The sequence below is a fragment of the Balaenoptera borealis genome (genome assembly GCF_965194805.1).
Source record: "Balaenoptera borealis genome assembly, chromosome: 12".
NCBI classification, from domain to species: Eukaryota; Metazoa; Chordata; class Mammalia; order Artiodactyla; family Balaenopteridae; genus Balaenoptera; species Balaenoptera borealis.
The window spans coordinates 10,296,693-10,312,286 of NC_138869.1; the positions used below are offsets into that span (position 1 = coordinate 10,296,693).

Sequence of the window (15,594 nt, forward strand, 5' to 3'; positions counted from 1 at the left end):
GAGAGAAATGGATTCAGCATTTTTATTCCAAACAGAAGCTATTGACATTCCTAGAATAGTCCCGGGAGAGGGAAAGCCCATTGCAAAATGCTCCTTCAGAAACAATTTGCAATCAGTGGCCCAGGCATGGGTCCAGAGATGTGGTCCTTGCTGGTTCTCACTGACTGATAAGGAGAATAAAGCACTCCACCGGAGGCCAGGGCTAGGGGCGGGCAGCAGCCAGGAGAGGGCTGACATCTTAATGGGAGAGAATATGGCAGAGGCCTGGGATTGCAGCTTGCCTGCCCAGGCTGATGTGGGCCGGAGACATCTTGGCAGGTGGGTAAAGTGGGGGTCACAGGGCCTTTCTGCTCTCTTCTGCTTCCCCCGTTGCCCTCCCCCTCCCTCCCTTTCTCTCTGACCCTCTCTTACTTCTCTTTTTACCTTCCTTTTCTCTCCCTCCCTCTCTTCTTTCTTTCCTTATTTTGTTTTCCTTCTTTTTTCCTCTTTAAAAAATACTATTAATTAGCCGAGTACTTCTGGTATTTCCACCCTATAAACGATCACAATATTTAAGACAAAAGTTCCCTTTGATCTTCCCATTTAATCCTCATTTACTCCTCCTCCACTTTGCAGATATAATAGGAACAGTTTGCTGCATGTCCTTCCAGACATTTTTTTCTTCCCATTTGGGTACATCTATATATACCTAGTAAACATCTTTTTGTTTGTTTGTGTGTTTATATTATAAAAATAGCATTGTACTCTGGTTGTCATTCTGCCACTTGCTTTAAAACAACAACAACGACAACAAAACCTTTTTTAAAAATGTTTTCAGTTCATGCAAAATTAAGAGGAAGGGACAGACATTTCTCATATACCTCCTGCCCCCGCACATGCACAGCTTCCCCCATGATCAACACCACCCCGCAAATTGGTACATTTGTTACGACCGATGAACTAACTTACATTGACACAACATTATCACCCTAAGTCCACAGTTTACCTTAGGGTTCACTCTTGGTGTTATTATATATGTTCCGTGGGTTTGGACAAACGTATAATGACATGTACCATTATTATGGTACCCACTGCCCTAAAAATTCTCAGTCCTCCACCTATTCAGCCCTCCCCTAGCCCCACTCTTGGGCAACCAGTAATTTTTTACTGTCTCCATAGTTTTGCCTTTTCCACAATGTCATATAGTCAAAATCACACAATATGTAGCCTTTTCAGATTGTCTTCTTTCACTTAGTAATACGCATTTAATATGTCTTTTTATGGCTTGATAGCTTATTTCTTTTCAGTGCTGAATAATGTTCCATTGTCTGGATGTACCACAATTTATGTTTCCATTCACCTACTGAATGGACATCTTGGTTGCTTCCAAGTTTTGGCAGTTATGAATAAAGCTGCTGTAAATATCTATGTTTGGTTTTTTTGTGGAGGTAAGTTTTCAATTCCTTTAGATAAATAACAATGAGTGGTGTTGCTGCATAGCATTGTAAGAGTATGGTTTTGTAAGAAACCAACAAAATGTCTTCCAAAGTGGCTGCACCATTTTGCAATCCCACCAGCAATGAATGAAAGCTCCCATTGCTCTAAATCCTTACCAGCATTTGAAGTTGTCAGTGTTCCAGATTTGTGGTAGTGTGTATTTGTGTAGTGGTATCACATTGTTGTTTTAATTTGCATTTCCCTGATGACATATGATGTGGGACATCTTTTCATATGCTTAGTTTTGATCTGCATATCTTCTTAGGTGAGGTGTCTGGTAAGATCTTTTGAGTTTCAAATTGGGTTGTTTGTTTTCTTATTGTTGAGTTTTAAGAGTTCTTTGTGTATTTTGGATATGTCTTTTGCAAATATTTTCTCCCAGTCTGTGGCTTGCCTTCTCATTCTTTTGACATCGTCTTCTGCAGAAGTTTTTAATTTTAATGAAGTCCAGCCTATCAATTATTTCTTTCTTGAATTGTTCCTTTGGTGTTATTTAAAAAGTCATCACCATACCTAAAGTTATATAGATTTTCTCCTACGTTATCTTCTACAAGTTTTCTCATTTTGCATTTTATATTTAGGTATATTTAGGATCTATGATCCATTGTGAGTTAATTTTTGTGACGGGTATAATGTCTGTGTCTGGATTCATGTTTTCGCATGTGGACGTATAGCTGTCCCAGCACCATTTGTTGAAGAGACTATCATTGCTCCATTTCATTTCCTTTGCTCCTTTATCAAGGATCAGTTGATTCTATTTATCAGGATCTATTTCTGGGCTCTCCATTCTGTTCCATTGACCTATCTGTCTGTTCTTTCACCAATAGCACACTGTCTTGATTACTCTAACTTTACAGGAAGTCTTGAAGTCAAGTAGTGTCTGTCCTCCAACTTTGCTCTTCTTCAATACTGAATTGTGTTCAAGGTCATACAGCTAGTGAACAGTGATGGCAACTCAAGTCTTGGACTCCTAGTCCAGCATAGAAGAGTGGAGGAGACAAGGCTGAGAAAAACAACTAAAGTGAGATCACAGGGGGCCTTGAGCACCAGACTGAGGCACGAGGACCTTGTCCTGATGGCATTGGGGAGCCAAGGAAAGTTCTTGAGCAGGGGACTTACTGGGAAGCCTTGGGAAGATTAATCTGGTGATGGTGTGTGGTGTGGGTTGGATGGAGAGTCGGGGGGACCAAGAGGCATTTAGGAGGTGGCTGCAGTTATCCAGGGAGGAATGATGACACCATGAGGAGAAAGCCTAAGGACAATCCCTGCACAAAGAACCCCCAACTGTCCACTGGGAGGGCCACATGGACGTCTCTTGGTGTCCACTCCCAAGGCCACTCCATATACTATGGTGCATGTCATATCGTGGAGTTGGACTCACCTTTGGCTCTAGAGATGGGCACGTGACCCAGGCCTGGCCAATCAGGGTAAATTCATCATCCTCACTTGAGTGATTGGTTCAGGGAGGAGCACATGACCAAAGCTGGCCCAATCAGAATGAATCCCAGACCTCTGTTGATGAAGAGTGCCTGCCTAAAATCAAGGCCAAAATAGAGGCAAATGTAGTCAAGGAGTAGTGAGAGTGAAACTCAGTCATAATGAGTCCTATTGATATCATCTGAGCCCCTGGATCCAGCAACGCCTGAAGCCCCATTGGGACTTTTTTTTTATATGACCCAATAAGCCCCCTCCCCTAGACAATGTTTAGTGTAAGCCAGGGCAGGGGGAGATCAATAACGTCTGTTAAGTGAGTGACCAGGGAAGCACCATGTGCCCCGGGTACTTACAGTTCAGTGGGGGAGACACAAATCCCCTGTGGTGTGAGAGGCTCCACGAAGGGAAGGGGAGGGGAGGGCAGCTTGGAGACGGGATCTGCCGTGGCCTTGCGGGGCAGGGAAGACTTCCGCGAGGAGGGCAGGGTGGGCAGAAGTGAGCTGGGAAAGTGTGAAGGAGACTGGTGGAGGGAAAGCAAAGCATCAGAGGTGAAGGAGCGTGGGTGAGGAACTCAACGCAAGAGCGGAGGGGAGGTGGGGCTGTGAGGCCGGACAGGGGGGCGAGGCCCAAGGCCAGGGCCAGGTGCGGCGCGTTAGGGAGGCTGGACTTCATTCCAAGCCAGGACGGTGGTTGAGCAGGGACATGACAAAAGCAGCCCTGGCTTGAGAGGCTCATTTCAAGGAAGTGTTGGAATCAGAAGGCAGGATCAAGGGGGGAAGGTCTCTCTCCTGGGAAGGGGTAGGGTGGTCACCAGAGAAGAAGATGGGGTGACCTGGACCCTCTGTTCCACCGCCTCCCCCAGCATCCACATCCAGGGCTGCTGTCCTGCCACAGCCCAGGCCTGGCCCCTCCAGGCTGCTAGTTGGGCAGCTTCCTGGAAGAGGTAACCTGGAGCAGCCCTGGGCCCATTCGAACAGGGAGACTTTAGCTCAAGACTTGGTTTTACTACCAGTGGGCTGTGTGAACGTGTGCACCTCTCTGTGCCTCAGTTTCCTTATCTGTCGATCAGGGAGAAGAGCAGCCCCAACATTTTGGGTCTAAATGAGATAGCGCATGTCAAGCGCTTAGCACAGAGCCTCACACAGGATCAGCACCCGGAGAAGGTGACTATTAGGGGCTGGCTTGTTCTGGCTGGAGGTTCCCGTAGCGGGAGGAGGGGCGAGCTGGGAGTACGGGAGGGTTGCTGGAGGTTTGGGGGTGTCTAAGGCATTTTGGAGACCCCCAAATCCCTTCTGGAAGAGCCTTATCTTTGGGGATCGCTCAGGGCTGGGTCTGTCCCACCTGGGCCCCCATCCCCCAGGGCAGCTCTGAGAGAGTCAGTCCTGGGACTGGAAGGGGACCTCAGTCTCTGGAGCTGGTAGCTGAGGACAGAATCCCTGCCTGCTGTCCTGTCATCATTCCTCTGCAGCCACAGTGCGCAGGCCAGGTGGAGATAGCCCAGCTGCCGTGTGGAGGGTGACAGATGGCCACAAATGAGGGGTGAATGAACCTGCTAAATCATCAGCTGGGAAATTGAGCATCTCACCTCCCATCTGTGAGAGCTTCTTCCCTGTAGAAGGGAGCGTATGTTCGGGTGTGAGTGTGGGGGGCGTTTGCTGTCCATACAGATGGACTCAGTGCCATGGCTAGGGCGTGTGGCATACACGTGCACACATGTGTACACATGCTTGCACACATGCTTGCACACACACACATATGCACATGCATAATTTGCACACACATGCTCACACCCCCGACTCACATTCTTCCCATCACATGTGCACTCCCATTTGTCCATTCACCTACAGGCTCCTGTGCACACCACTTACACACTTGTTTTACATCCAGAAACACCTACCTACACCTGTCCACACCCAGAGCACAAGGTATCCCAAAAGGTAGATTTGTGCAGCTGCACTTTCTCACACTAACCAAGACCCACTGAGACGCACAGTTTCTCACACTGCTGAATCAGAGTGGGGTACGCTGGCTCCAGTTCAGGGGTGCCTCCTGGCTCTCCCTGAGGGAGGGGCCACTTCCCATGAGGACAGACTCAGTCACATGACCAGCTCCAGCCCCTGAAATTGGAGGGGAAGAGCTGTGTGTCCCTCTGGGTGGGAGCCTCCAGAGCCAGCTTCCAGGTCCTCCAGGCTCTCTTTTCCCTCTGCTGTGGTGACCTGTGGCACTCCGGGTAGAGGCTGCCCATTTACTCTGGGTCCCAGGGTGTTGCTGACAGGGAGCAGAGCCATAGGTGACCCTCGAAGTAATGTAGATGCTGAGAAGTAAATCTACATTGCTGTGAGCTATTGTGCTCTGGGGACCACTTGTTACTGCAGCATGGCACAGCCTTGGCTGAGAGAGACAACACACACACATACATACACACCCACTGTGAGATCATATAAAAAATATATATACTGATCTCTGCCCCCAGTTCCTGGCACAGTGCTCCTGAAACCCTTAGAATTTCCTGAATAATAGGAGTGATTTTTTCTAATGACGTGACACTTGGTGGGCTCCTGGATGGCTTCAGGATGGGGGCTGGTCCCCAGAAAGACCCAGCCATGATTAGAAGCTTGGAACTTTCAGCCTCGCCCCTCATCCTCCTGGAAGAGAAGAGGGGCTGGAGATTGAGTTAATGATTGGCCGTGCCTCTATGATGAAGGCTCCATAAAAACCTCAAAGTATGGGGTTCCTAGAGCTTCTGGTTGGTGAACGTATCCACATGTTGATGGTGCACTCCAACTCCACAGAGATAGAAGCTCCTCTACTTGAGACACTTCTGGACCATTCCGTACATACTTCTTCATCTGGCTGTTCACCCGCATCCGTTGTTATGCAATAAACTGGTAACCTAAGCAAGTGTTTCCCTGAGTTCTATGAGCCATTCTAGCAAATTATCAAAACCAACGAGGGGGTTATGGGGACCCTGACTTATATCTGGTTGGTCAGAAGTGCAGGCGATAACTCCGGACATGTGACTGATGTCTGAAGTGGGGGAAATCTTGTGGGACTGAGCCCTCAGCATGTGGAATCTGACGCTAACTCCAGGGAGACAGCGTCAGAACTAAGTTGAATTGTAGGACACCCAGCTGGGGTCACAGAATTGCTTGATGTGTGGAAAACCCACATGTCTGGTGTCAAAAGTGTGCGTGTGGTCGTAGTGTGAGAGCAAAGGAGAAACACAAGGGGCAGCATCTTTTCTTATGTACGCACACACTCACATTCCTGCAGGGTTCACACACACACACACACACACACACACACACACACACACACACCACACTCCCTGAGCTCACACACTCTCCACAGCACACTCCAGGCTAGTCTGACAAGCAGGGCGTCCAACCTCTGGTCAGTAACAGGGAAAGCAGCGGGAACAGGGTGAGGTGGGAACAGATGTGTGGTTCGGTGATGGAGCTGGGGTTGAATTATTTCCTTAGGGGATTTTCTGTTGTCAAAAGATGCAGAACTCAAGTGAGGCTGAGTGGGCAAGTTTCTGAGGGTCAGGGAGCACTTCCTGGGGAGTCCGGAGTCAGGAAACTTGGCTTTGGGCCTCATGTGGCCATGTGACCTTCTCTGGTCTGCACCTCCCTGGGGACAGGAATTGCTTTGAATCCAGGAAGGGAGGCTGGTTGAATCCAAATAATAATAAACAGCCCAACAGCAGCCTTCCCCCGGCACTAAGCCAGACTCTTCCTGACTGTCCACTCTTGGAATCCTCACAGCAGCCCTCTGAGATCTCAGGTTCCATGGATTAAAGTCCCCTTGACAAACATCTGTGGGTGGCTCCCAGCCTGCAAAGCCCAGTGCTGGGTGTGGGTGTGGGTGATGCCATGATGACCCCCTGCCCATAGACACAGCTGATCGCAGCCCACGGCAGGAGAGTCAGGCATGATGTTGGGATGGAGTGATGTGGGGGTCCCCAGGGGCGAGTGGCCACATCTTGGGGAGCTCTGGCAGGGCTAATTGAGCAGGGCCTTCAGATGCTGGTGAGAACATGAGTTTTGGTGACAGAAAGACCTGTATTCAAGTCTCAACTCCTTTGCTTCCTGGCCGTGGAACCTTGGGTAAAGGACTTAGCCTGACTGGGCCTCAGTTTCCTCATCTGTGAAGTAGATACAATCATTGCTATAATCATCGCTGGGTTGCTATCATGAGGATGAAATGAGAAGATGCTCAGAGCAGCCCCAGGCAGGACCAGTCTGTGCCTCTTTGCATAAAGGCCCATTTCTGATGTTCCTTCCTCCAGGAAGCCTTCCTCGATCTCTTTTTCCTCCGAGCTCATGGAGCAGTTTGTACCTGATTAAAACACCTGTTCCCACTGGACATGAATTAGAGTTCACTGAGTCATGAATTTGTTCCACATTTTATCAAGCACGTCTCCCTGTATCAGGACTAGGGCTGGGGGCTAGGGTGTGGAGTTGAATAAGAGATGCTGCCCTCCCCAAATGCCCCACCCATGTGCCTGTAGTCAGGCTTAGGGCCGTGGCCCTGCTGTGTCGTTTCCCACTGCTTGTGGAGCTCAGTGACTGGCACACAGGTCTGCATCAGGGGCCGGGAGACAGAAGACAGAAGAGTGGGGTGGGAAGGGCTCAGGCCTGGAGTCAAGTCCAAGCTCTGTTTCTTTCTTGCTCTGTGACCGTGGGCAAGTCCCTGCACCTCCCTGAGGCTTAGTGTCTCCGTCTGTGAAATGGTAGCGACTGGGCCTGATTGTCTCTAAGTGCCCCTGGGCGCTGGCCCTGCAGAGTTACTGAGCATGAGCTTGTCCTCGCATGGGAGTATGGTGGGTGGCCCAGAGCCAACCCCAGGCTCACCCCCTCCAGGCCCCAAGTGCATCCTGCAGGGGAAGCAAGGGAGGGTTAAGGCCGAGCTCTCAGGAGGCCGCCCTTTATTTGGAGTGGCTTGAATTAGCATCTGCAGGCCTATCAGAGTCCGGGTATTAATGAGCCATTGAGTCAGAGGCAGTTCTCCAGTGCACCGTGTTGTTGATGAATTAATCACTTCTGACAGCTCCGAACGCCAACTCCGTGCTTACCCCCAGCAAGCCTGGGGTGGCCACTGGCTGAGCCACCCAGGGCCCAGGTTGGCTGAGCTGCCCTTGCCACCCCCTGCCCCCAGCAGCATTTCAATAGTTCAGCTTGGGGTCTTGGCTTCTTAATCTGAATCCAGCCTCTTTCCTTTCTATCCATCACTTTTCCCTGATTCCTAATCCAGTCCCATCCAGGCCAAATCATTCAGCCTCCCCAGCTAGAACAGTGGGTGGCCTCTTTGACTCCTGTCCTCCCACTGCATGAAAAAACACTCTCATCTCTTGGGTAACAATGTGCTGAAAATCATATGCTCTCAGAAGCTCATTTTCTCCCTAGGAAGAGAGGTGTTTTATTTGGATGAATACTTGTATACTTTTGGGGGGTTGGGGGTGAGGTCTCCAACAGGAATGCAAATTGAGGGCAGAGCAGAATTGCTCCAGCAGTAAAGGGGATTTTTAGAGACTATGTGGGGAGAAGAGAAAGGAAGAGATGCAGACACGCTTTGGTTGCTCCTTCTGCCTTGACCTTTTGGCAATTTCCTGGCCACTCCATGACCTTTCATACCCCTTGGCCTTTGCTTGAGCTGTTCCCTCCACTTGGAATGCCCAGGTCTCTCTTCTTGGTTCGACACAACTCCTAATCATGCTTCAAAGCCCTCTCTACCTTCTTCAATCAACCCTTTCTGGGTTTCCACTCAACTCTGAAAAGATTGCCTCACAGGTGAAATTAAGGAAACAATCCCACTTACCATTGCATCAAAAAGAATAAAACACCTAGGAATAAACCTACCTATGGAGGCAAAAGACCTATACTCTGAAAACTACAAAACACTGATGAAAGAAATTGAAGGTGACACAAACAGATGGAAAGACATACCGTGTTCTTGGATGAAGAGTCAATATTGTCAAGGTGACTATACTACCCAAGGCAATCTACAGATTTAATGCAATCCCTATCAAATTACCAATGGCATTTTTCACAGAACTAGAATGAAAATTTTAAAAATTTGTATGGAAACACAAAAGACACTGAATAGCAAAAGCAATCCTGAGAAAGAAAAACAGAGCTGGAGGAATCAGGCTCCCTGACTTCAGACTATACTACAAAGCTACAGTAATCAAAACAGTATGGTACTGGTGCAAAAACAGAAATATAGATCAATGGAACAGGATAGAAAGCCCAGACATAAACCCACGCACCTATGGTCAACTAATCTATGACAAAGGAGGCAAGAATATACAATGGAGAAAAGACAGTCTCTTCAATAAGTGGTGCTGGGAAAACTGGACAGCTACATGTAAAAGAATGAAATTAGGACATTATCTAACACCATACACAAAAATAAACTCAAAATGGACCAAAGACCTAAATGTAAGGCTGGACACTATAAAACTCTTAGAGGAAAACATAGGCAGAACACTCTTTGACATAAATTGTAGCAATATCTTTTTTGATCCACCTCCTAGAGTAATGAAAATAAAACCAAAAATAAACAAATGGAACCTAATTAAACTTAAAAGCATTTTCACAGCAAAGGAAACCATAAACAAGATGAAAAGACAACCCATAGAATGGAAGAAAATATTTGCAAACAAAGTGACCGACAAGGGATTAATCCCCCAAATATACAAATAGCTCACACAGCTCTATGTCAAAAAACCAAACAATCAAATCAAAAAATAGGCAGAATATCTAAATAGGTATGTCTCCAAAGAAGACATACAAATGGCCAAAAAGCACATGAAAAGTTACTCAAAATCACTAATTATCAGAGAAATGCAAGTTAAAACTACAATGAGGTATCACCTCACATGGGTCAGAATGGCCATCATCAAAAAGTCTACAAACAATAAATGCTGGCGAGGGTGTGGAGAAAAGGAAAACTTCCTACACTGTTGGTAAGAATGGAAATTGGTATAACCATTATGGAGAACAGCATGGAGGTTCCTTAAAAAACTAAAAACAGAACTACCATATGATTCAGCGATCACACTCCCGGGTATACATCTGTAGAAAACAAAATCCAAAAATATACATGACTCCAATGTTCATTGCAGCACTATTTACAATAGCCAAGACATGGAAGCAACCTAAATGTCCATCGACAGAGGAATGGATAAAGAAGTTGTGGTACATATATACAACGGAATATTACTCAGCCATAAAAAAAGAACAAAATAATGCCATTTGCAGCAACATGGTTGGGCCTAGAGATTATCATACTAAGCGAAGTAAGTCAGACAGAGAAAGACAAATACCATATGATATCACTCATATGTGGAATCTAATTTAAAAATGGTACAAATGAACTTATTTATAAAACAGAAGCAGACTCACAGATTTCGAAAACAAACTTATGGTTACCAAAGGGGAAAGGGTGAGGGGAGGGATAAATTAGGAGCTTGGAATTAACATACACACACTACTATATACAAAATAGATAACCAACAAGGACCTACTGTATAGCACAGGGAACTCTACTCAGTATTCTGTAATAATCTATATGGGTAAAGAATCTAAAAAAGAATGAATATATGTATATGTATAACTGAATCACTTTGCTGTACACCTGAAACTAACACAACTTTGTAAATCAACTATACTCTAATAAAATTTTTTTAAAAAGATTGCCTCAGAGGCATTTATAAGCCTGCTCTGGATGTATGTGTGTACCCATCTGCCACCGCTGGTAGCCTGGCTGAGAGCTCCTTGAGGGCAGGGACCTTGTCTTATTCATCACTGTAGCCCCAGGGGCAGGCACGGAGCCTGTCATAGGGAGGAGCTCAGGCCATGATAGGGAACGGATAGAATTAGTCAAATCCCCATTGATGGAAGAAGGCCCTTTGGGAGGAGTTGAAAGCTTCTACCTTGGTTTTTGGTCATGTGTGCCCCCTGGATTGGTAGCCTCATGAGGGCAGGGCTGAAGTCTGATTCCTCTCGGATTCCCCAGCATGGCCTTGTCCATGGGTGGTGGCCGAGTGGAAAAACAAGGGTGCTTGGAGCTGAATGAGGCCTGGCGGCTGGACCCTACTCCTCTACCCCGCCTCCTTCCCTGTCCCTGGCTCCATGACTCACCTGGGCCTGGAGCCCGGGCTCCAGGGATCTCAGGCTGCCCAGTCCCGACCCTACACAAGGACCAGGCACAGAATGGGCCACTCATCAGATTGTCGTACGCAGGTAGCGTCAGCATTAGGATACAGAACCCCAGCTCTGCCACTTCCCCACTCTGTGTCCTTGGGCAGGTGATTTAACCTCTCTGAGCCACATTTGCACCTCTGCAGAATGGGCATATTAATAGGATCTGCTTCATAGGGCTGTTGTGTTGATTAAGTGAAATAGTGACTAGAAAGCCCAGGGTTGATGTTCACACAGGGTCTGCCATTCCTTTTCTTCTTTCCTGTTCTTCCTCTCTGCCTTCCTTCTTGTTCCTCCCCTTTCAGCTCCATCTCTTCCCTCCTCTCTGTCAACTTTCCCAATTTACGGTCCAAAGGTCGAAAGAGAAAGAGAGAGAGAGAGAGAAAGAGAGAGAGAGAGAGAGAACGAGAGAGAGAGGACACAGTGATGGTTCAAAGGATGGATGCCCTGTGGGGGTCAGGCGTCTGCGGCCACACTCTGACCAGCCTCTCCTGCAGCTATGGGCCTCCTCCCTTCAGAGCAGGGCTCCCTTCATCACAGTGTTAGTATTTCAGCAACTGCGGACTGTTTCTCCTGTTGGGTAGAAGGGTCACGGCCTCAGCCTGCTGCTTAGGGGGCCAGTAGGCAGCCCAGGGGGCTTGAGGAGGATGAAAAGGGCTGCCCAGATGGCCTGGGGCCTCTCAAAAGCGGTGTTCTGAGGGAAAACAGTTGTCGCAAGGCTTCTGATCATACCCCCTGCGTGGGGCTCCCTTTAATGTCTATGATCACACCAGTCCCCTGAGGCTCTGCTGGCGGTGGGAACACAGGGATGGTGGGGCAGCTGGACCACAGCAAAGACCATCAGCCTCCTGCCAGGCCCAGCTGCCTGTCTGCCGGGCCTGAATTCCAGACTCTGTGTGCGCTGTGGTCTCCACCAGCTCCTCATCCTCTCCTGCCTCCTGTCTCTCCATAAAGTAAGCGGTTAATCTGTGAAGAGGTACAAGGATGCTCACTCATTCACTCATTCATTCATTCACTCATTACTAAATTCTCTTCTCAACCTAGTAGCCAGAGGGATTCTGTTAAGAGACCAGACCCCTCCTCTGCTCGGAAGCCACCTCTCTCAGAGTAGAAATCAAAGTCCCTGCAATGGCCTTTGAGGCATGATCTCAAAGGGGTCCCCTCCTCTGGGAAGCCCACCCCTCGTCTCAGCCACACTGGCCTCCTGGCTGCTTCTGTTCACACACTGGCAGGCTCTTGCCTCAGCAGTTTATATCTACCATTACCTCTGCCTGGAACGTTGTTCCGTCACGCGAATCCTTCCTGCCCTCACCTCCTGTAAGTCCTTAAATGCTGCTGTCTCTGGAATCTTTCTCTCATCACTTTATTTCATTTCATACCCCTCCCCCAGCACGCCCAATCCTCTTTATTCTACATGTATATATATCTCTCTCAAGTTTTCTCCACAGCACTTGTTGCCTTTCAAAGCCCTATACATTTGCTTGTCTATCTACATCTCTGAGAATTTACGGGACATCAGGGCAGGAATTCTCATTGATTTTGTTCACTTTCTAGCTGTCCAACCTTACAAAAGCCATGTAATCTCTATGCCTAGGTTTCCTCGTCTGTCAAGTGCAGGCGACTGTTTGCACAACCGCACAACCTCACAGGGCTGTGTGAGGACTCCGAGACAGGATATGTAAGGGACAGATCCTGGCCCAGATGGTGGCCTTGCAAACCCATGGACACAGTCATGACCAGGACCCACATCACAGGGGGCTCCGCCCTCTCATGGGGGTAACCGAGGGTGCATTTCAGGTGGAGGGGGTGCAGGTAATTCCCACTGTGGGTCCTGTCACTCTCCACCCGACTGCTTTCTCTTGGCTGTGCAGGGCGGGCCAGGTGTGCTCCTGGAAGCAGCCCTGGCCAAAGACGGACAAGAGTGGGAGGATGGACCCCAGCTTGTTGCCCCTCCAGGGATGGCTCGGGGTGAACACTAAGCCCCAGCTGCCCACAGTGGGAACCTACTCAGCAGTGAGCTGTTTCTTTTCTCCCTTCCCTTCCCAGCTTCCTTGACTAGGGCTCCCTGGGGTCACCACCTAATAAGCTGCTTCCATTCAGATCCTTGTCTCAAGGTCTCTTTTTGGGGAGTCCATCCTGAGACAGGTGGATTCTTGGAGAGGTCTTCATGGGGCACCTCCATATCCCTCCTTTACCAGCCCAGCCAAGCCTTTCCATCCCAACAGTTGTCTCTGTGGTTTTCCTCAGAGTGTCCTTGGGGACTTCCCCGGTGGTCCAGTGGTTAAGACTCCGTGCTCCCAATGCAGGGGGTCTGGGTTTGATCCCTGTTCAGGGAATTAGATCCCTCATGCCACAACTAAGAGCCTGCGTGCTACAACTAACGATTCCACATGCTGCAAGTAAAAAAAAAAAAAAAAAGATCCCGCATGCTGCAACGAAGATCTTGCACGTAGAAATGAAGGTCCCACATGCTGCAACTAAGATCTGGCACAGACAAAAAAACAAAAAAGTGTCCTTGGTGTTTTCCTTTGAAATTCCACCTGCCCCTGCAAAGGGGCTCCTGGTCAGGACCTGGGCTGCATGGGAGAGGAAGAACTAATCAGAGTGGTGGAAGAAGAAATCTTCCCTCCAACTAGTGTTGTCACAGGTCAGGGGAGTGTGTATTCAGCTGAGTCAGAAGGTGACTGGGAGGAAGATGCCTTGTACGTGTGGGAGATTCTTCCACAACATCCTCAGGCCAAACGTGGAGGGGGGACTTTGTCTGAAATAAATTGGGTCTAAAATACAGGAAGAGCTCAGCTGGCTCTTGTACTAGCTTATGGACTCAAGTGTTCATTCATCTGTTCACCCATTTATTCACTCAACACACATTTAAGGAGTCCCTGCTCCATCTGTCAGGACCCAAGGATGCAGTGGAGAACAAGACAGATATGGCCCCAACCCCAACCCTAACTGAACCCTAACCCAACGAGGCCATCCCAAGTCTGTGATGGCTCCACGGCTTGGGGGGGGGGGTGTCTATGCAGTTGGGAATCAAGTGGATTTGGGCCCCAGTGAAGGGAGCGGAACCTGCCCTTTGAGGGTCCCTGCACTTCTGTGCAGCGCTCAGTTGGCATCCTTGCTGATGGTGCTGGCTCCATCCTGGCCACGCTGGTCTTTTTACACTCCCTGGTCTTCTATGGTCTCCTGATTACGCCTGGGAAGGGGCAGTAGAGCTGTGAGGTGGTCTGCTCACCCAAATAGAGAGACAAACCAAGCCCTGGCTTCTTTTGACGTAGAGCCCATGTGTCCCAGAGGAGGATCAAGGCTGCAGACACCCAAGTCTTGAATGGTAGTGAGGCCTCCACAGGCCAGCTAGCTGGCTGGATCTTCTTAGAGGGAGGAGGGAAGAGAAAGGGAGAGAGACAGAGACAGAGACAGAGAGAGAAAGAGAGAGAGAGAGATTCCCAAAATGAGAATTAATGTGTGTTGGTGGTATAGTGGTGAGCATAGCTGCCTTCCAAGATGAGAATCAAAGAGTAGCCTAGAGCCCATGAGCTGGAAACGAGAGGTCCTTGGGAGCAATTTACATTCCAAACTTCACTCCCAAAGCCGGAAACCTCTAGACACAGCTCTCTCTGGTTGTCTACACTCCACCAAATGAACTGTTTTCAGTAGAGTGGCTTGTGCATGTGCATGTGTGTGTGTGTGTGTGTGTTGGGAGGGTTGTGGCTGGGTAGGATAATGGCTAAGAGCTTTAGGCCTTTGGAGCTAGATAACCAATAGTAATAGTGAATCTTCGTTCAGTGTGTACTGTGTACCTGGACCATGCTGGATGTGTTACATGTGGGGTTTTTCTTAGCTTTCCCAGTAACTCCATGGGAGAGTGTATCAGGTGGGGTCCTGACAGGAAAGAGAAGGTACATACATAGGGAGAAATTCAGGAGAGTTTAACAAAAGGTTCAGGAAAACCAACAAAGGATGATGGTGCATCTGACGTCAGCAACTAGGGGCCTAAGTGGACCAAGGGAAGGAGGTGTTACTGGAACACAGAGAGAGTGGCCATGGCTTCAGGAGCAGGCTGCCTGCCAGGGGATGTGCCTTCGATAGAGGAACGTAGGCAAACTGCAGTGACCCAACAGGGAGGGAGCCAGGAGAAACACCCCACTGAGGGATGGGTAGCATGCCCTTGAACCTGAGCACCCATTCTCCTCCTGCCCTCTCATCTCCTGCCAGGGTGTCCCATTGGCTTAACCCAACTGTTCATCAGAGGACAAGGGAGTCTAAGGGTTAGTCCTTATAAGCCAACCTTCTGGGCCACAGGGCAGGGGGAGAAGGCTGGAGAGTAGGCCCAGAGTGGAAAACAGAACTTGTCCAGTAGAGGGAGGTGCTATGATTATCATTCCCATGCAGGACTAAGGAGCTAAGTGAGTTTCAGGGCTCAGTGCAAAATGAAAATGCCGATCCCCCTGTTAAACAATTATTAAGAATTTCACGA

The 15,594-nt window shown here is 48.6% G+C and overlaps 1 protein-coding gene across 1 annotated transcript in view; it reads right to left on the reverse strand.

Annotated features, from left to right (window-relative positions):
- SLC6A1 (solute carrier family 6 member 1) overlaps nt 1-3,001 on the reverse strand; it is a 49,790-nt gene extending 46,789 nt beyond the window's left edge. The window contains exon 1 of the mRNA XM_082345589.1: nt 2,858-3,001. The gene's annotated coding sequence lies outside the window, so the exon portion shown is untranslated. The remainder of the gene's footprint in view (nt 1-2,857) is intronic.
- Between the last annotated feature and the right edge of the window lie 12,593 nt (nt 3,002-15,594).